At 46.8% G+C, this 21,610-nt stretch overlaps 1 protein-coding gene across 1 annotated transcript in view; it reads right to left on the bottom strand.

Annotated features, from left to right (window-relative positions):
- The window catches only part of NFATC2 (nuclear factor of activated T-cells, cytoplasmic, calcineurin-dependent 2), a 197,754-nt gene extending 177,628 nt beyond the window's left edge, over positions 1-20,126 (bottom strand). The window contains exon 1 of the mRNA XM_006839178.1: positions 19,808-20,126. The gene's annotated coding sequence lies outside the window, so the exon portion shown is untranslated. The remainder of the gene's footprint in view (positions 1-19,807) is intronic.
- Between the last annotated feature and the right edge of the window lie 1,484 nt (positions 20,127-21,610).

Here is a 21,610-nt window from a genome sequence, read left to right as displayed (position 1 = left end):
GGCCTTAAGGTTCGCAGCCCGATTCGTAACCGCTAGGCTACCAGAGCTCCTTCCAGAAAGAACCTAACATCCATCAAATGGGTTATATTCTACTTTATTCATATAATGGAGTACCATATAACCTTCAAAAGAATGAAGGTTCCTGCCACCCCTACACACATGGTGTTGCCGTGAGTTGAAATCAACTCAACAGCAACCGTTTTCATTTTTCACAGGGGAGAAAAGAGAGACTCTTTTGACTTAGCGTGTAGGCTATCCCCAAAAGAAACAGAACTGTCTTCATTTTAAAGGTGGTGGTAGGGTGTGTCATAGCATGACACATAGCAATGAAACCCTGGTTTTGAAGGCCAGAAATCCAGAGTAGTCCTGCTCTGCCATTAAACATTTGTGTGGTCCTGGACAAGCCCCCCCATCCACCCACTCTAGGCCTCAGCCTTCTCAACCATAACAGGATGTGCAAAGTTGGGGGAGTCTCCCAGGCTGCTCTAGCTCTGAAATCATTTCATTTTTGTTCAGCTGGAGTTGACAGACAGACGTGGGTTCTTACGAAGCCACAGTTCAATATAAAAGTGTTTGCATGCACACCTATGTACTTCTCCCTAGCAGGTAACTGAGCACAGAGTTTTAATCTAGGAAAAGATCAAATCAAATCCACATCCAACCACGAACCAACTGCCCTCTGAATCAGCATAACGAAACACAAAGTGTCTTAGCAAATATCCCAGCCTTATCAGAAAAAATAAAAGTAAAAAAAATTACATCTTATCAGAAACACACCCTCAGGGTTAATATGAAAAGTCCCAGCAATACAGTCAGTGAAAAGAAAACAAAACAAAACATCATTTACACACCGGGAGCATATCAACACACAAAGCCCAACTTTGCAAAAGCTGCAGTGTTTAAAGCGTGTATGTTTGCTTGAATTCATCTAAGCAGCAGAGTCTTTGTTTTCTTTTTTCCTCCCAGAGCCTCTGAAAGCTTAACAGCAAGCAGGGAATGTGAAGTTGATTTATAATCACCTAATTCTCAGTCCTCTGGGTGGCTGGCAGCAAATTTCAGAGAAGAACATGGCACATCATTAAAATATTCCTTTAAGTCACTGGGGTTCCTCACTGTTTCTCCTTAAATAACTGCCACGCTTGCAGGCAAGGCGATGCCCACCCAGCACTAGGAAATGCAGAACCATCTCAGAACCATCAAAGTTTCTCAGGAGGGTCTCCAAAAAGCCTTGCTTTTCTTACTATTTGCATGATCTTTGCCATAGCCACAGTAAATCTTATTTACTTAGTATTTCTACTCACAAGAACTCGTCTTTCTTTCTTTTAAAGGAAGCTTTATACCACTACTGTGAATGGAAAATCAGTGTCAACTCTATTAAAGAAGGTAGGGTACAAAGACAATAAAAATAAATGTTACTAAATAAATTCGAGACACTGTAACTGGCCAGGGCTCTAAGCCTGCCTGCAGACTGCCTCTCCCACATACCTTCATCATCTTTTCTGAATAGCCTTTAAATTACATATGCAGATTTCAAATACTGACTGCAATGAGCTTTGCTTTAAACCCTAGTAGTTCTGTGGAAGAAAGGTCTGGCAATCTTCACCACAAAGAGGCCAGCCTAGAAAACCCTGGGGGGTGGGGGGTGGGGGAGGGTATTCTTATCTGTCATATGGGGTAGCCATGAAGCAGAATCTACTTAACAGTACATACACAACACATATTTCCTTACAACCACTGCCACAATCTAGATGTAGAGCATTTCTATAACCCAGGAAGTCTACTTTTTTTAAAGTCTGAGGGGAGGAGAGATGAACAGCTAGCATCACAGAAGCGCTAAATGCACACACAGTAGTGTCTCAGTGAGATTCTCGCTCCTTCAGACTGAGGAGGAGATGGGCCTCTTTAAGTGTGATGTACTAATTAGTGGATCACCTCAAGTCATCTTGTGGGAGGTACCTGACCTGAATTTAAGAAATCCGAACTGAAGTGAGGAGAAGGAAGCAGCGGCAGGGATTCAGGGGTTGCTGCTCTACACCCTCCATGCCTTTGTAGAAACCACTTCTCCTTGCCCCACATTCCCTTCCGTACACCCATGCCGACTTCTTCTAGCAAACTGCTATTTGTCAAATGTTTCTTGGGCCACCTCTTCCAAGAGGTCCTCCTAGATTCCCCAAGCAGGATTGGGCAGGTTTTCCCCTAGGCTCCCAAAATCTACAGAATCCTGTACTGAAGTCTATCGGTTATCAATTCCCATGTCTGCCTCCACACTAGACTCTGGGTCCTGGTGCGGTGCTGTAGGATAAGCACTGGATTGTTAACTGCAAGGTCAGCAATTCAGATCCACCAGCCGCTCCTCAGAAACCCTATACAGGGATCACTATGAGTAGGAACCGACATTTGATGACACTTAACAACATATGTCAATAATATTACTAATAATAAACCAAACCTTTTGCTGTTGAATTGAGTCTCACTCATTGTGACCCTACAAGAACTGCCCCATAGGGTTTTCAAGGAGTCCTGGTATAGCATTGTGGGTTAATGCACTGGACTGCAAAGTCAGTTTAAAACACAAGGTTGGCGGTTCAAGCTCACCAGTCACTCCTCAGAAACCCTATACAAGGTCGCTATGAGTCGGAACCGACTCAAAGGCACTTAATAACAAGTACAATGGTTAAAGTGTATGACTACTATCCTAAAGATCGGTGGTTTGAACCCACCGGCCGCTCCACAGATCAAAGGTACAGTAGTCTGCTTTTGTAAATGTTGCTGTTGTCAAGTGCCGTGGAGTTGCTTGCAATGCATAGCAAACGCTGTAGAGGGTTTCCAAGGAGTGACTGGTGAGCTTGAACTGATGACCTTACAGTTCAAACCAACCTTGCAGTCCATTAACCCACAACGTCATGCAGGATTCCTACTAGTATTCAAAAGCAGCTTACTTTTATTGAGAACTTATGCTTACTGAACATATTATATGTCTGTGACATCCTCCAAATAACCTATGAGGTGTGTACCATCTATGCACCCCTTCAGAGGAGGAAACTGAGGCAGAAAGAGACAGATTAACTTGTCTTTGCTCCCTCAATTTGAACCCAGGCAGACCTGAGCACGCCACCAACTACAAGCCAATGCTTCTCAACCTGGGCAATACTGGCATTTCGGGCTGAACAATCCTGTGTTTTCGGCTCCGTCCTTGCACCATAAGAGGTTTAACAGCAACTTTGGCCTCCACCCACTAGATACCAACAGCACCCCTCCCTGGCTATGACAACCAAACCTGTCTCCAAACATTGCCCAATGTCCCCTGGGGTGCAGAATCACCCCCAGCTGGGAACCACTGTTCTACGTTTGCAACTATCAAGCCCACACAGAGCTGCACAAAGAAGAGGCCTCAAAACACTAACCTGTGACTCATGCTGGACCCTGAAGTGATTCAGCAGTGAGGCATCTGCTAGCCAGGAGCTCCAGCACATCACTCCCTCCCAGAGCAGACATCTGAAAGTTCTCACTGTTATTACCCCGCCCTCGTTAAATTCCCCACTGTCCACCCAGCACCTAGGCCCCATGAATATTGGGGGAGACCTCTGGCCACCTACAGCTGGGAAAAGTTTACTGAGGGGCCACTTCAGCATACTCCAGAAGGGGCAGCACAGTCTTTAAGACCCTCAGCTACTCCACTGCTCACCAGGCTACAAGGTCTTGGATCCTCAGTATCCTCACGGATAACAAGCAGGGATGATGACGTCAGTGACGCAACTTGTGTCCGCGGTGATTAGCTGACCTAAACCACATAGAGCCCGAGACACACAGAACAGCACTTAGTAAATGGGACCTGTCAGAGGAGTCCCAGTGGCACTGTAGGCTAAACAATGGACTGCTAACCACAAGGCCAGCAGTTCAAACCCACTGGTGGCTCCTTGGGAGAAAGATAAAGTCTTCTGCTCCCATCAAGAATTGTAGTCTCATGACATGGAGAGATGGAGTAGCTGGGGACTCTAGACCCAGAGAGGGAGAGGAGTTGTGTGCTGCCGACCGGGGGGGGGGGGCAGGCTTGCAGGGTATACCCCTTGGTTGTTTGATGATGCATGGAGGGAACTGTAACCATGGCAATGAAACAATATATAGTAGTATGAATGTAAAACTAATGTTCTCCCAGGTAAACTATCACATAATTCACAATTCACAATAAAACTTTTAAAAAAAGGAATTGCAGTCTCTGAGACCCTATATGAGTCAGAATCAACTCAATGGCAGTGGATTTGGGTTTAGGGTCGTTACATGAGGGGGCTTCAAAAAGTTCATGGAAAAAAAGGAATGAATCATTAACAGAATTGTTCTATGAACTTTTTGAAGCCCTTTTGCATTTTTACTATTACGGAAAAAATGCTCTTTTAAGTGAAAATGCTACCTGTTATGTTGCTTCATTTTATAGCAACTTGCTAGTATGACACATACTAGCTCTTGAACCCCACCCCCTCTTCCAAAGCATTTTGTTTAAAAAGGGGAAGAAATGTTTATAAAAATAAAATGGACTGGTCAGCACTTTGGGAATTCTCTGTCTCCTCACAAATCATGCTGGCTTTCAGAAAATGTTAGGAGTAGGTAAAGAATCCCCACATTTCCTGTTGCTGCACTTTATACTCTTTTCCCTGGTCTACCTGGGAGCCCATCAACTAAATCTTACTAAAGTGTTGATGACTTTCGGCATTCCCCTGCAATCTCAAAATTGTTCATTGCTACTAGCACATCCGTACCGTACCATTTACTCTGTATCAAGAACCACTGTAAGCATTACACCCTGTGTGTTCTTCTCACAAGAACCCTATGAAGCAGGTGACATTATTTTCTGTTTTACAGATAGACAAACCCAAGCTCAGAGAGGTTCAGTAGCTTGCCCAAGGTCACACAGCTTCTAAGAGGCAGAGCTGGGATTCAGTGCCAGCCTCCCCCACCTCCCTAGCCATTATGCTGCGCTGCTCTTCATGAAAGGTCTCATTTCCTTAGCCCACCACAAGGAGGTGAGACTCCCCCTGGAGGAACAACTATTCTGGGGAGTTCAGAGCTAGCATCACTTTATGCAGGAAGCAGGCTGGCTGCCCTAGCAACTGAAAACACCTATTTCTTTCTTCTGGAATGTTCACGTTTGCTCAGTTTGCCCCAGGATGAAGTAAAGGATTTTTTAAATCACATTCAGGCCACAGAATGGTCTCAGTCAGTCCTTCTCTCCCACCCTGAAGTTTGCCTCAGGTTAGCTGCTCCCCCTCAGGAGCACCCCACCAAGTATGCAGCCCACAACCCAACAGGTCTCTTGTGAAAAAGGGAACAGCAAGAGGGCAGCTTCTCTGTCTCAAGCTACCAAAGGGCAGAAATTTTGGGAAGCAGAATAGAGTTACGAAAACAGAAACCCAGTTAAGGAAGCTAGATGAGGTGTTTGCCCTGGGAGAGGGGGGCGGGTGGCAGGAGTCAGAGTGAGGGGGGGCGAAGGATGAGCTGAATGGTGTGATGGGGTTTGAATGGCTTGGACGAGACAAGGGCACAGCCACCAGCCAGACACAGCTGTGGGGGGGGGAGGGAGGGACCTGGCAACAAGACACAGCTGTCACCCATCCTCGTCCAAGATGGTCTGTTCCACCACCAGGTGAGCTCACACCTCAAGGTGGTGTAGCGTCCCAGGCCCTGGGTTTGAGACATTACAGTCTGTTGTCATGGTAAAGCCAAGGATGCCACAAGCTGGCACCACCGATCTATAGCCTGAGTGAAAAGGAAGAAAGCAAAGCAAAGCTTCCCTGCATAGTAGGGGCTGCAAAGAATCTCCAAGGAACAGGGAGGTGGCTGGATTTTTTTCATCTGCTCGGCAGCTTGGATACAAAAAGACCCTCTCTTTGGAAATCTGCAGACAGCCTTCTAGAGATAAGTTCAACTCTCAGCCCATTTTCCAAAGCACCCCCCATGACCCTTACTATCCCCCTGCCCTATGCACACACCCACAACAGTCGCTGGATTCCCATTCAATGACTTGTGTGTGTTAAGGATGACAGAGAAGCTGACTGTCACACCCTTCATTTATTAGTGACAGACAAACAGACACAAGGCACCAAAGGCAAGTAATTGCGTCCAGATAAGTTAGGTCCGGAAATACCAAAAAGGGCTGGCAGCAGTTTACCCTCCCGTCTGGTCACAGTGGAACCACTGGAAAAAGCAACCTGGACCGCCGTTCTCCACTGACCTTGCCCAGCGAAGACAGCTGTCTGCCTTCTCCAGACGGGCACAACGGAGGACTTAGTACTTCCCAGGCTGTCTGCCATGAGGCCCAGTGCCCAGGACACAGGACGATTTGCAAGCAATGAGCCTGCAGACTGGCTGCCGGTAGGGCCATTTGCAAAACCACACGCCCCTCAACACTGGCACAATATTGCTTTTGAGGAGGGTGGAGAAATAGAATGGAATCTGCAAGCAGCCCACATGCCTCAAAGTCGGGTTTTAGGTGGGGGCTGGGGGTGGTACAGCTCAGGCATTTGGCAGACAAGATGCTTTTTCTGCATTCTTAAATTAGGATAGAAAGAACAGTATCTGAATAGTTTAATACCATTTCATGAGACCTTCCAGGTACAAGATATTCACAACCCTAGAGATTAGGTCCATTAACAACTTGAAAGGTTAGACAGGAAGCTCAGAGGGCAGTGAGATTTTGTTAATAGGAGTAGAAACTCAGAAAGGAGTTGTACAACTAGAAGACATGAAATTGATGTCTCTGAATTGCATGTATAGAAATAGCTGCATTGGCCTGTGTTTTGTTGTGCATATTCTCAACAACAACAAATTTGGTTTCTGTTTTGTTGGGTTTTGTTTTGTTTTGTTTTTAACGTTCAGAGCACTTCATATTTTTCATTCATTCGGATAGTTGATACTCAGCTTGCTACAAACTTCCAGGTGCACCATCTCTGCAGGTTACAACAGTGCTGCAAATACTATCCACACCTCCATTTACAGATGGGAAAACTGAGGCTCAGGGGCAGTAGCAGAGTAATTTACTACAGATAAATTACTTTTCAACTCAGCAGTAATTCACCTGTTGTTGTTGTTGTTAAGTGCCGTGGAGTCGGTTCTGACTCATAGCGACCCTGTACAAGGTTTCCGTGGAGTCGGTTCTGACTCATAGCGACCCTGTACAGGGTTTCCGATCCTGTAAATCTTTATGGGAGCAGAAAGCCTCATCTTTCTCCCATGGAACAGCTGGTAGTTTTGAACTCTGACCATGAGATTAGCAGCCTGATTCATAACCACTACGCTACCAGAGCTCCTTAATTCACCTGTAGTAAAATGTAAAAACATCAACTAGCCATCTCATGCCTTGTCTAACTTTTGTGCCCACAGAGAGAGAGAGAGAGAAAGAGAGAGAGAGAGAAAGAGAGAGAGAGAGAGAGAGAACACATTTCCAGTCCCTGCCCCCCCCCCAACCTCCCTTCTGGCCCTACCCAGTACTAGCCCTCCCTCAGAGGGACACACTATCTGTGTCCATCACCGTAGCCTGGTGTTGCCTGCTCTTGAACTTCACAAAAATGAAATCATAGAGTGTGCCAGATGTATGTACCCCAGGATCATGTCTGAGACTCAGCTACATCATGTGTAGGAGTCCCTGGGTGGCACACTACTAAGCAAAAGACTGTAGGCTCTGGTCCACTAAGAAGTACCTCGGAAGGAAGGCAGGCTTGGAGATCTGCTTCAGAAAAAAAATCGGTTACTGAAAACTCTATGGAGCAGTTTCTACTCCGATACACACGAGGTCAGCATGAGTTGGAGTCCCCTTGATGACAACTGGTTTTTAGGATTCCACTACATGAACGGGAGGCCTGGTGGTACACTGGCTAAGGTGCTTGGTCACCAAAAAAGAGAAGGGACAATTGGGTCAGAGGAATTACCCAGAAATAAACGACAGATGATCCTTGCCACAGTGGTTGGCCTAGTAAGGGGACATGGGGGTGGAAACTATCCCCCACCTTCCTTCTTTTCCATCCTCTAGCCCACTCAGCAAACAGCCCCTCAACCCTTATGCCAGCCACATCAGAGGGCTTCACTCCCTGATTCTCACTCCCCCTGGCACAGCCTGAAAACCTAACTTCCAATTTTCTTTCAGCCAATTTAAAATCCAAGTAGAAGCTTCCCCTGGAAGACAGTGAGGCCCATATAACAGTTGGCTAGGGTAGAAGTTAGAAATTCAGACTGTATGGACTGATGGTTCTTTGTTTATACTGTGCCCAGGAGCTATAACTTCAGTGCCATGTTCCCGGTGGCAAGCCCCTGCCAACCCAGGTCATTAATGACATCCTTCCAATTTCCACAGCAAAAGGGGTGATATCACCCATTGTAGATTGCAGCCCCATAGACCACCTTCTTAGTATTCCATAGGTAAATGGCCCCTTTCTCCTGTCTTTAAAATAACTTTCGCAGGCATTTCAGACTCAAAGTTGTTGGTTTTTTCCCCTCATTTAACACACACGCCCCCTGCCCCTCTTCCCACCTCCACCCTGGTTTGCAGGCATGCCGGAACAGGTCTGTTTTGATAAGGGCCTTTATAAATCCTGAGCCTGGCCAGCCACTTTCTCCCCTTCAGAAAGCTCACCCAGGCATGGCTCGATTAAAATTCACATGGGAAGGGCTGGCTTTGAGAAATGCATTTTATTAACTAAAACAGACCCAGCTGAGAACACGTTCTTTCCCCAAACCTCAAATTAGAAGGCAGGGAGAGTCTTAAATGCCAACTCAGGAAAAGCAATCTCCTTGCTCTGCATGGAGCTTACTGCTTGCCTTTGGTGTGTTTCTTTGCAGAGAAAAGGGGAAAAACAAACAAACAAAAAAATCATTAAAGATCCAAGGCACAGGGCTTTAGATCTAAATTCCAGTTTACAGGAAATACAAGGGATTGAAGAACTGGCTAAAAGACACCAGAGGGATGCAACTGTAAAATCCAGAGTGAAGAGCACACTCCAAGAAACATGCCCTTTCTTCTTCCACAAATGGCAAGAAAAACCAACCAAATATGGATTTTAATCACAGAAAAGAGACCTCATGGCTACCAACTAAATGCAAACAAAGTAACTGGAAAAAGATGTATATAAGATAGGCAGGAAATGTAGACACTGCTTATTTAATATTAAGTAAACTACTGTTGTTGTTTTCATAGATGTGATTATGGCACTGTGAGCTTGTTTTGAGTCCACTTTTAGAGATGTAGGCTAATCTATTTCTTGAAGGACGCTCATGGATTCTAGGATTCACTTTAAAGTAGTTAGGAAGACAGGAAGAATTGTGACGAGGGGAAGATAGATAAAGTGAAACTGGCCTAATATTGATCACTATTCAAACTGGGTGACAGTCACATTAAATCAATTGTATCATGACCACTACTTTCGCGTATTTGGGGGAACGTTAGCCCTAAAAGCTCAGAGTTACAAAGTCAATGGGGGTTCCTCTTGGTGCGAAGCCTTCATCCTGCTTGGCAAAAGGCCAGGAGCATAGGGCTCCCGAGGCCCCCAGGAGGCTTCCCAAAGTTGAAGTCTTCGTCCCTTGAGTTCATTTCCAAAACCATCAGCAAAAACCTTAAACTCAAACCAGCCCCGGGAAGTGAGTTTGGCTGGAGCTCTGTGTAGCTGGTAGCTATTTCCTGTGCTGGGGAAGGAGAAGGAGGAAGTCCGTCTTTGGGGGGAAAGCCACAGAGCACCGATCACACTGCCTTGACAGGCTGATCCTTCCTGGTCCTGGTTCAAGGGACTCTACCGGTCAGCAGGGTCAGACATCTGGGGAGACCCTCTATCCTCAAGACAGGGGGGCCTCCAGCTACAAGAGGGAACCACTAAGAAGAGGACCTACACGGCCAGAGGAGAGGTTTTATAGTCGGAACTAGATTCACGTGAGGGTGAGCTTATTTCCTGTGCCCTGGGACACAAACCCAGCAGCCAGTTGTACCTCTGTAATTACCAGGCCACAGACTCAGCTTCATTTCCTAGACCATCTTCTAACCAGGCTCTGGAAGAGTCAGTACTCAACCGAAGTCCACAACAAAGGACGAACTCTCTCCTCCAAGGAGCCCCTGCCCTCACGAATTATTCAGAAGAGCAAGGAGACTCTTTCAGAGTCCATCATCAACCCAGCCTCCCTTCCCATGTCCCCTGCCTACCACCTGCTTTCATCACATCAGCCCCATCTATAAAATGGGCACCATCTGCATTGCCCCATTTTACAGACGAGAGAAGACAAGGCCAGAGAACCAAAACTCTGGGTCTGCCATCATGTAACATTTCATGCATTTACTCTACAAATACTTAGTGAAGATCAGCCAGCTAGGAGATGGCCACACGGGACTGTCAAGCCAGGACTCTGATTTCTGGTACTCTGACCCGTGAAGTCAGAGACCTCCAGAATTGGGCTAACAAGGCCAAATGCACCGCAAGAGCTGCACACAGAGATCCACAGGATGTAGAAAGAAATATAGGAAGGGCAGGGCTCCCATCTAAACCTCATCCTTTCCCAATACTATGTTAACTGAATGTTTTTTAATGAATCCACTCATTACACTAACCAATCAACAAACAAAAAAACACAGGCTGTCCAGTCCACTCCAGCTCCTGGTGAACCCCACATTTTACAGAGCAGAACTGTGCTCCAGAGGGTTGTCTTGGTTCATCATCTTTACAGAGTACGTGGTTTGCGCTTACCTGCAAACCAAAAGGTCAGTAGTTCGAACCTACCAGCTGCTTCTCAGGAGAAAGATGTAGCAGTCAGTTTCTGTAAACATTATACAGTTTTGGAAACCCGATGGGGTAGTTTTATGAGTTGGATCTTTTTAGAAAAATAAATCAATCTTTACAGATGCAGAGTGGCAGGCCATTCATCCTTGGCACTTGTGAGTGGGTTGAAGCCACCAGCATTTCAGTTAGTGGTCAAGCACCAATCATTTGTATCCTCTATGGACTTTTAAAACCCAAACTGCACCCACTACCACAGAGTCAATTCAATTCATAGTGATCCTATACGAAAGGGAACTTGTCTGTTGTTGTTGTTATGTGCTGTGGAGTTGGTTCCGACTCATAGCAACCCTGTACAGGGTTTCCAAGGCTGTAAATCTTTACAGGAGCAGAAAGCCTCATCTTTCTCCTACAGAACAGCTGGTAGTTTCAAACTGCTGACCTGATAGTTCATAGCCCAATTCGTAACCACTACGCTACCAAAGCTCCTTGAACTTCTCTGTAGAGCTTCCAAAATGAAATCCTTATGGGAGCACATATATAGTTTCATCTTTTGCACTGGAGTGGCTAGTGGGTCTGAACTGTCCTTGGGGTTAGCAGCCCAATGCTTAACCCACTATGCCAGCAGGGCTCCTTCAGGAACCGTTAGGACACTAGTGGATATAAAATGACAACTACATAAATATTGACTATAAGTAGTTAACAAGCCGACTCATGTGCTCACACAGAGGACACGCTGGGCAGAGTTGGAGATGGTGGCTCTAAGTGGTGTCGCATTGCTCCTGCTAGGTGCATTCTGACTGTGTGTGAGTAAGAGTGCTAAGGACCCCGACTCTGGGCCCCAATTCCCAAGTTCAAGTCCTGCCATAACCACACACCAGCTGGGTGATGCACGGTCCCAAGGAGTCTGATGTCATTCGTCTGGGTGCACAGTGGGAGTTGAGAACCATGGGCTGCCTCAGCTATATTTTACAATGTTTCACCTCATCACCTAATAGGTGGAGACAGCCTGAGAAACACTGAGTTAGGAACACAAGAACTTCCACCTGGGATCAAAAGCGAATGCCCAAAGGACAAAGGCTGTTGTTAGGAGCTATCAAGTTGATTCCAACGCACTCACGGGGCCCCAGGTGTAACTGCTCCATCAGATTTTCAAGGTCGTGACCTTTCAGAAGCCGATCACAAGGCCTGTCTTCCCAGGCCCTCTGGGTGGGTTCGAAGAGCCCATCTTTCAGATAGTAGTCTAGTGCTTAACTGTTGGCACCACCCCAGGGCTCCTCACAAGAACACAGGTCCTTGGATTTGGCAGCTGGAATGACACGTATTCAGTAAGAATGAATGAATGAAGCAACTACATCCCCATTTCCTTTGTCTGCCCGGCAAGGCCCTTCCTCAATCCTAGCCTTCAATTCACCTTTCCAGCCACACCTGGAGGCACTATTTGTCCAGAGTCGGTTCATTAAGGCCTGTCCTTAGCTTCACGCAGACAGCACTGGTTCCGAGCGTCACGTGTGTTTATGAACCTGCTTGCTAAGTGGAGGACCATATTTTCAGTTAAGCACTCAGACCATGTTTGTGCCTCTTTGTTTCCCAGGCTGGCTCCCACCTTGGCCAAGGGGCCATGGCAAGGCAGGTACCACATCTAATTCTTCTCTAGATCCCACAGGGCCTGGTGCCAAACCAGCGCTAAGTGTCTGTTCAAAGAATGAGGTTTTAATTGTCCCCTGTGAATGGCCTGGAACAGGTGCGCTCAAGTTCAAATGCAAGAGACCATCAGGAGTGAGTCACAGGGGGTCTGTAATTCCACATGAGGAATGGTGTCAAAAAGTGGTATGAGGGGTTGTGGTGTGTAGAGAACGCATGCATGTGTGTGCACGTGGTTGAGTGTATGTGTGTGGAATCTGCATGTGTAAGCATGGGGGTAGACATGTATGTACAGGGTGTATGTATTTAAGGTCCGTGCATGTGTGATGTGTTAATGGGAGCACTGTGGGGTGGCATGGGAGCATGTGTATGATGTGTGTGTCTCTAAGATACACACTTGTGGCGTGTGTGTGGTATGGAGGACACAGGAAGGTAGGCAGTGCATAGAGTGGGTATACATGTCTTCATGTATGTAGATGTGCTTGTATATAGTATGTGCATTGGGGGGAGGGTGTTGGCTTTCATCAGTTTCTCAGAGGACTGTGACTCCCACAATTTAAGAGTCACTAGACTCTTCCTGACCATTGATTATGGTTTTAAAGAGACAACTCTTCAAAGCCACAGCAGTGGTGAGGAAATATACATTTTCCTTTCTGGAATGCCACGCTGCTAAGACGTGCATTCACTAACCAGGAGCGGAGGGGCAGGTACACCCCAGACCTCCTGAGGAAGCGCCTATCCCAACATGTCAGTCCCAGACATGGTACAGAGGAGATCCGGCCCCTCTGCTGGTGCCCTGGCATTGCCTGTGTCCCGCACCCGGTTCCCCATTCCTGTCCCAACGCACCACAAGAAGTGTGAAATCTTCTATTTCGTTAAGTTTCAGAACCATCTCCTATTTGAAATGCCCCTGTATTTTTTTTCCCCTCCAAAGTGGGGTCAGTAACTCACCCTGTCCCACTGACCATATACTTAGCTATCTCTCCCACTAAAAAAAAAAAAAAGAATTTTATACCTGTGAGTTAAAAAAAAAAAAGCAAACCTAGAGAGAGGAAATGGGTCACTTCTTAGAATGATACAGTTTAGCAAAATTGACTTTAAAAGAAATGCAACAGTTAAACCAACTTTCATACACACACAATAGAGACAGTGATCAAGGTGGTGGTTGTTAAGTGCTGTTGAGTCAGTTCCGACTTGTGGTTCTGACCCAACTCATAGCGACCCTGTAATAAGGAGTCCAAGGAGCACCTATAAAGGGTTCAAACAGCCAAGTTATTAAGGTACAATCCCACAAAAAAAGCACCAGGTCCAGATGGCTTCACATAAGAATTCTGCCAACCTTTAGAAACTAGAGAGTCCACAAACAGAAAATAAAAGAACCCTAAAACCTAATAGCACCTAAGAAGGCACTCATGAATACTGCTAAAAAATTAAATATGATCTAACACAATAAATGCTAACACCACATTAAGAAACAGTTGTCAAGTGAGGCATTATACCAGGAATCCTAATATTCCAATATTAGGAAATCTAGTCATGTAAGTCAACATAAGGGGCTCTGGTAGCGTAGTGGTTACGAATCATAGTGGTTACGAATCAGGCTGCAAACCGTAAGGTCAGCATTTCGAAACTATCAGCTACTCCGCAGGAGAAAGATGAGGCTTTCTGCTCCTGTAAAGAGTTACAGCCTCGGAAACCCTGTACAGGATCACTATAAGTCAGAACCGACTCCACGGCACATCACCACCACCACTACCAAGTCAACATTCTAGTAGGTCTAAACAGGAGAAAGATGAGGCTTTCTGTTCCTGTAAAGAATTATAGCCTCGGGAACCCTAGGCAGGGATGCTATGAGTCAGAACAGACTTGATGGCACACAGCAACAAGGAAAACAAAATCATTTTTCCATAGGTGCTAAAAAAGCCTTTTACAGAATTCAACTCCCGTTTCTAATAAAAACTCTCAAGAAAATAGCCATAGATGGGTACGTCCTTAAACGTCAAATACATACACCTGAGTCTTACAGCTAAGCCAACATTAGCAGCATTTCTATTTGGCTAAGGCAAGGCGGCCCACCGTCTGCACTGTTTGTAATATTCCACTATTGATATCAATCAATGCCATCAGATGAGAGAAAACAATTAGAGTCACTCATTCAGTGAGACTAGGAACAGGGTCTTATTCCCTACGGTAACCCCTAGGACCTGACATAACAGGTACTCCATAAAGAGTGGGTACGTAAATGAATACTGCCTGACATTTCAGCATGTCCTGGGGTGTGGTGCTGTGGGTTAATGCACCAGACTGCAAAGCCGTTTGAACTGCAAGGTCGGCGGTTCAAGCTCACCAGCTGCTCCTCAGAAATCCTACACAGGGTTGCTATGGGTCGGAATCGACTCAAGGGCTCTTAACAACACTAACCAAGCAATGGTGGTTCACACTCAGCAACTGCTCCTCAGAAACCCTACACAGGGTTGCTATGAGTCAGAACCAACTTGACAGCACTTAACAACAATAAATTAACCAAAGCAAAGGAATCCTAGTGGCGTAGTGGATTACGTGTTAGATTGCTAACCGCAAGGTTAACAGTTCTAATCCACCAGTCTCTCCATGAGAGAAAAATGAGGCTTTCTGCTCCCGGAAAGATTTACAGCCACAGAAACCCTATGCCAGGTGTTAACTATGAGTGGGAACCTACTCGATGGCATACCACCACCGCCACCATAATTGAAGCCAGGAGCCTTACTGGTGTACTGGTTAAGCACTTACTTGGCTGCCAACCAAAAGATCAGCAGTTATTTGTTCTGAACCCACCAGCTGTTCCCTAGGAGGACAATATGGCAGTGCACTCCCATAAAGATGATAGCCTTGGAAACCCAATGGGGTTGCTATGAGTTGGAAGCAATTCAATGGTCATGGGTTTGAGGTTTTTTAGATTACTGGTGATGGTTATGTGCCACGGAGTCAGTTCTGACTCAGCAACCCTGCATAGGGTTTCCGAGGCTATAAATCTTTATACAAGCAGAAAGCCTCTTCTTTCTCCCACGGAACCACTGGTAGTTTCGAACTGCTGACCTTGAGGTTAGCAGCCTGACTCGTAACCACTACGCTACCAGAGTTCCTTGCTGTCACTGTTGTTGTTAAGTGCTGTCGAGTTGATTCCGACCCATAACAACCCTGTATAAGGTTTCCAAGGAGTGTCTGGTGAGCTTGAACCACCAACCTTGCGATTCAAATGACTTTGCAGTCTGGCACATTAACCCACAGCGCCATACCAGGACTCCTTAGTAAGGGTTAAGTAAAGGACTAGTTATGATTTCTGGTGCGGCACTGGCAGTTAAAGCGGTGAACTGCAATGTCGGTTTGGGCCATTAAGGCCGGCAGTTCCAACTCACCAGCTGCTCATTGGAAACCCTGTACAGGGTCGCTATGAGTCAGATCCCAACTTGATGGCACTTACCAAAAATAGCCACAACACATGGGTTAATTCACTGAGAACAAATAACCACCCGACGGGGTCAGTACCATTATTTCAGCCATTTGACAGAGGAGCATACAGAGGTCTGAAGAGGTAAAATGATTTGCCTAAGGTGGTGGTGGTTGTGAAGTGCCGTTGACCCACTGCAACCCTATATAGGGTTTTCGAGGAGTGACAAGTGAGCTTGAACCACCAATCTTGCGGTTCAAACTGACCTTACAGTCCAGCGCAATAACCTACAGCACTACCCCAAGACCCCTTGCCTAAGGTAAATATGTTAACTCTCAGCCTTGCCCCACGGTGCCAGACATACAGTAACTTCTTTAACATGCATGGCTCATCAAATGACAAAATCATGGGGTTTCATATAATAGTTCATAACGCAGACTTGGGAGCTGACCTGCCACTGATCAGCTGCTGTTTTGGAGAAATTATTTCTGTGCCATAGTTTCCTCCTCTCTGAAATGGTGGTAATGATCTGCCTACCTCCTAGAGTTGTAGGCATATTACATGAGTCCATAAATGTCTGCTACATGCAGAAGCATAATAAAATATGATTCTTTTGATTCAACAGTAATTGTTATCATAAGGAATTCAATTGTCACAACTGTCAAGGTACAAAATTTGCAACATAAAGGGGGGAGTAATTAATCTAACACCCCAGGTACAGAGGAACCTAGAACCATCAAGAGAGAAGAGCACCTGAGGCATATGTGGGACCCTATCCAGAGAAACAGTGACACTAGAGATGGAGACAGATATAAGGACATGGAGAGAGGGAGCAGCTGAGGACTCTAGACTCACGGAAAGAGAAAGGCTGTGTGCCAGGAGGCAGGGCTTGCAGAATGTACCCTTTGGTTGTATAAATTATTATATATTCCTGAGTGTTTTTGTGTACACCAAAAAAGAGGGAATAGAAGCAAATACTATTAAATGATGATGCATGGAGGGGATTGTAATCATTACAATGAAACAAAATATGATAGTTGAAGCTTTAAAAAATAGATTAATTAAAAAGACCATAAAATGAGTATCCTGGCTTCCAAGTCATTCCCTAAGTACCTTCCCCAATTTCTTACAAAAAGCCCTTCCTAGCAACAGTCATTTTCATTCCTTGATTTCTGCCTGGCTCAGGTCCAGCGTGATGGGTAACATAACCCATGTGTATCACCAATGTATGACATCTGCCACACAACCCAATACTAAGATAAGGGGTGGTCTTGGACCTTGGGGAGTTATTCGTACAGCAGCAGAGAGGTGGCAGCTACCGACATCTGGAGAAGCCAGAGTTGGGTCCACATCTGGAGCACCTCTCCCTCCCTTCTCAAAGCCCAAGATGGTCTTTCTCTTCCTGTAGGCTGACTGCTGTGCTGTCTACTTCCTGGCCAAGACTCATTTTCTACAAACAGATTCCTCACTCCTTAAGTACAGATGTGCATAGGGACTTCCTTCCAAAGACCAGAGTATGGGAGTGGGTTGGGGAGAGCATAGTGAAAAAATCTGACACACACTACCCCAGCCAGGTGGTCAAAGTCAACATCAACAGTGACCGGTGCAAATTGGTAACATTTCCTGATACAAGGAGGAGTATGGCTAAACCAAAAAAAAAAAAAAAAAACAAGCCCATTGCCACCGAGTCAATTCCAATTCATAGCAACCTGGAGGACAGAGTAGAACCGCCCTCTAAGGTTTCCAAGGCTGTCAATCTTTTACAGAAGCAGACTGTTACAGCTTTCTCCCACAGAGTGGCTGCTGGATTTGAACCGACAACCTTGTGGTTAACAGCTGAGCCACCTGTGTTCCTTATGAAACTGGCACCCTCCAAAATTTCCATAACATCAGTCAAATCACAAAAAATACAAGAGAGAAACCCCCCCTCATGGAGTGACAATCTACAGTGCACCCAACCTGTATGCCTCAAAACTCTCAAAGTCATCAAAAATGAGAAAAGTCTCAGAAAACTGTGACGGCTTAAAGAGGAGCTTAAAGTGCTAAATGTGTGGTGGCCCCACAGCTGGAATGGTGGACCCGAAAAAAGGACATGTGGTCAAAACTAAAGAAACTACAATCAATTATGACCTTTCGTTCATAATAATGTGTTAATATCAGATTAGTAACTGGAACGAAAAGCACTGTACTAACACAAGATGTTAATAACAGAGGTCATTGAATGTGGGGTCTATGGAAACTCTATACTATCTTCGCAACTTTGCTATAAATCTGAAACTGTGCTAAAAAATAAAAGTTGATTAAAAAGGGGAAAAAAAAAAAGGTCATTTAGACACCCATCTGGCAGCCACCACACACCACTTGCCAAGAAAAACTATAAAAAGCACCTCCCATCAGATTTGGCTCAGGAATTATTTCCCCGGAAATCTCCTACCAAAAAAAAAAAAAAAAAAATGTTAGTTGATTGGGAATCTGGGAGGGGTGTGTAAGTATTGATTCCCTGCAAAACATGACTTTAATCTTAACACACACAAAGACCACTGATCCATGCATGGATCGTTTGCAGATTGTTAATTGTATCTTTTCAAAGGGCAGGATGGCCTCCAGATTGCAACTCTAGAAGATCTCGCTCCTTTGCAGCCTAATTACTTCCATCTCCAGCCAAAACACAAAATTATAACTAATTGCCATCTCCTGGTATCCAAGTGAAGGCAAGTCCTCTCCTCAAGTCAAAGTAAACCCCTCACCTGAGGTGGCCAGGATAGACAGTAATGTGACAAAAGGAAAATGCACAAAAGGATTCTGCCCATCTGGGAATCAGTAAGCCACCTCGTCTCTGAACAGGTTCCTACACAAACCAGTCAGCACAGCCCCTTACTCTCCCTAGATGCCAGCCATCTCCACATCTGGAAGTTACCATTTGGCAGCCTGATGTTTAAGCAAACACAGGCTAAGCTGAGCAGTTAAAATCAGGAAACCTAGTCGGGGTGGTTTTTGTTTTTTTGGGGTTTTTTTTTTTTTTTGTAATTTTTTTTTCCAGGACAAACAGCTAACCAGAAAAATACAGAGATGTTGTGTGTGCCACCTCCTCACTCCTCCCCCCTCTAGAAGGCTCCTATTAAACACCGAAGTGACAGATAAGCTAGGGCCTAGCCTGGGGAAGTCCCCTGAGCCAGCAGGCCATTGGACAGACAGCATGGCAGACCGTTTAAGGCAGGAATAGCTTGTCTCTCCGGGCAAACACCAGGCCAGTTCTCCTTTCACCTCCACAACACACACTATCATCCATAGGACTCTGGGGTCCAGGCCCATTTAATCATTTCTGAAAACTCAGCCGGATTCACTTGGGGTGATTCGCAAACACAGCAGCCGCAGAAGCCAGGGAGGAAATGGGCCGGCCTCCTAGCAGCAGCCAAACCACCCCCAGCATTAGACACAGACAACCTCTTCCTTAGTTTCAACAAAAAAGTCACCAACAAACACGCGTCCCATGCGATGGTGCCGCGCAGCCTGCTCGCTCTACACCCTAGAGGGAGGAGGCCTAGTCCCACGTGCCAGAAAATTAAGCTCAATTGCAACTCTTTTTGCACAGCCCCCTGTCCACGAACTCCGCATCTCCTCCCTCCTAATGCAAATAAATCATTGCCGCTGACCACCCAGTATCAGTCAAGAGGCCAACTGAGCCTCCTCCCCCAGCCTCGGGTTTGCACCCTTTTGCTCCATTAACAACAACTCTCAGACGAGTCGCAAGTAACTGGAAACCGACGCCCCCCATGGGGCATGAGTGAGCCTACCGCCCCCTAGGGGTGGAAGCAGTTATTACTGACCCTCATCCTCCTCTCACCTGGGTGGTGAGGGGAACCTCCCCCACCCGAGAGCCCCCCCAAGAAAGAGTGGCGTCTGGAGCAGAGGGGGACCTTGCGCCCACTCCCCAGCACCAAGTCCCTGCCCGGGCTCAGGGCCAGGCCGGGGGCCGCGGGGAGCCCCCACCGACCTTCGATGGGATTCAAATAGTCATAGTCATAGTCGAAGAGGATGGAGAAGTCCAACTCGTCCTGGGGGCTGCCCCCGGACTCGTGGCCTGGGGCGTCCCTGCCGTCGGGGTCGGGCTGAGGCTCTAGGGCGTCCATGGCGCGCGAACTGTGGGACTGGAGGGCGAGCGAGGGCTCGGCGTTCTCCTGGCCAGGGGTGGCGAAGCGTCGCGCGGGGGGTCACTTTCCTCGTGGGGACGCACGCCGGGTCAGGCTGGCGCGCTTGGCGCAGCGGGTCCGGAGGCGCCCGGGAGCTGAGCGGCTGCGCGCGCGCTTCCTGCTCCGAGAGGCACCTGTTGCAGCCCGGGGGGAGGGGGCGGGGCGGAGACTGGGCGGCCAGGCCGGCCGGAGGCGGGGCGCCACCCGGGGACCGGGGAGGGAGGGAGAAAGAGAGGGCAAGCGGGGCTGGCCGGTCCCCGGCAGGAAGGAGGTCAGCCCTAGCCGCACTGCCCCGACACCGCACAGAGCCACCAGCCTGGGCCACCGCCAGACGCCCGGGCCTTTCATCCTCCGAGAGAGCGCGGTGCGCCCTGCCTGACCAAGGGTCTAAACAAGACAGCCCCTGGCCATTGTCACTTACACCAACTGATCGCAGTTCCAAATTTGGGGGTGGGAGAGTCTGTCTTAGGACCACCAAACTAACTCGGTAGGGTGGTCTCCGACTCAGAACATCACGTCGCTGTGGGATAAAATAGAGCTGCTCCATAGGGTTTACAAGACTTCAAACCCTGCAGAAGCAAAGCACCGAAGCTTTCTCCCAGCCAAGAGACTGGCTTCAAACCACCCACCTTTTGGTTAACAGTTAAGCACTTCAGCCACTGTACAACCAGGGTTTCTTTAGGACGCATTCCTTTTACACAGGTGCCTCTTACGCCCACAGCTGTGGTATGATTTCATCTGCAGTTCACACTCCTGGGTGCCTCTCAGGATACACAAATCCCCTCCTTGTTGTTGTTAAGTGCTGTGGAGTTGGTTTGGAATCCTAACTACCTTGCGTAGCTTACATCTTTGCAGAACTGAAAGCCTCACAGTTCTCTCCCACAGAGAGGCGAGAGGACTCGAACCACCAACCTTGTTGTTATTATATCAGTCCAGTGCTTATTATACATAACCACCTTATCAGTCACTGACTTTGTGCCATGTGCTGGGGAAACAACACTAACTAGACACGGCTGCCCCTAGGAGCCCAGGTTCTGGAATGGAGACAGACCTGACCAAGAGGAAAAACAATAAAACTCTTTTCCCAGCAGAGAGTTCATCAGAGTGTGGGTCAAAGAACAGACTGGGGAGAAAAGGTCACCTAAGTGAACTTTCTGCAGAGGGGACATTTCAACTAGCCTGAAGATGTGGAGACAGTGTATCTGGCAGTAAGATAGAAGAGCAAAAGCTACAAGAAACTTGGCAAGCTAGAGGATAAACAAAAGGAGAGGAGGGCTGGCAGGTAAGAAGTATACCTGAACTCTTGTTAAAAAAACCAGAGCCTCAGGCCCCTCCTGTAGGTCTGGAGTAAAGCCTCAGGAATGTGGGGCTGTGAGTGTTTTGGTTTTTTATTATATTGTTGTTATAAAAATACAAAGCACACAACATTTGCCAACTCAACATTTTTCACAGGTACACTTCAGTAAAACAAATTACATCAATCACGTGCAACCATCAGCAATATCTATGGCCAAATTTTCCCTCCCCATAAACAAAAACTCTATACTAGCTAAATAATGATTCTCCCTATCCCCACCCCTGGTAATTACGATTAAACGCGAATCTCT

The sequence above is a fragment of the Chrysochloris asiatica genome, unplaced genomic scaffold (genome assembly GCF_000296735.1).
Source record: "Chrysochloris asiatica unplaced genomic scaffold, ChrAsi1.0 scaffold00023, whole genome shotgun sequence".
NCBI classification, from domain to species: Eukaryota; Metazoa; Chordata; class Mammalia; order Afrosoricida; family Chrysochloridae; genus Chrysochloris; species Chrysochloris asiatica.
The sequence above is the reverse complement of the archived record's forward strand: the minus strand, read 5'-3'. Positions and strand labels throughout refer to the sequence as shown.